Source organism: Pygoscelis adeliae, unplaced genomic scaffold, assembly GCF_000699105.1.
Source record: "Pygoscelis adeliae isolate BGI_AS28 unplaced genomic scaffold, ASM69910v1 Scaffold479, whole genome shotgun sequence".
Taxonomy (NCBI): Eukaryota; Metazoa; Chordata; class Aves; order Sphenisciformes; family Spheniscidae; genus Pygoscelis; species Pygoscelis adeliae.
The window spans coordinates 710-1,016 of NW_008825453.1; the positions used below are offsets into that span (position 1 = coordinate 710).

The 307-nt window shown below is 71.3% G+C and overlaps 1 protein-coding gene across 1 annotated transcript in view; it reads right to left on the minus strand.

Moving 5' to 3' along the window:
- SLC12A9 (solute carrier family 12, member 9) overlaps nucleotides 1-307 on the minus strand; it is a gene marked incomplete at its 3' end in the record, with an annotated part of 18,049 nt that overhangs the window by 435 nt on the left and 17,307 nt on the right.

Below are 307 nucleotides of genomic sequence, written 5' to 3' on the forward strand. Positions count from 1 at the left end.
GGGGCGTGTCCGGGGCAAGGCACCCCCCCAGCCTGCCCTGGCAAGGCACCCCCTGCCTCCCCCCTACTGCAGGGTGCCCCAGCGCCCTGGGAGCTGTGGGGTGGCAGCACAGTGGGTCAGCCCTGGGCATGGGCAGGTCCTGTGCCTCAGTTTCCCTCCTGCCAGAGGGTGCCAGAGCTGCAGTGGGCAGCGTGCAATGGGCTGGGAATGCTGGGCACAGGGCAGGCCCCTGCTCCATGGCCTGACTTGTGCGACCCCCACAGACTGCCCCATGGTGGCTCCACACCTGCCCCACGGCTGGGCGCCG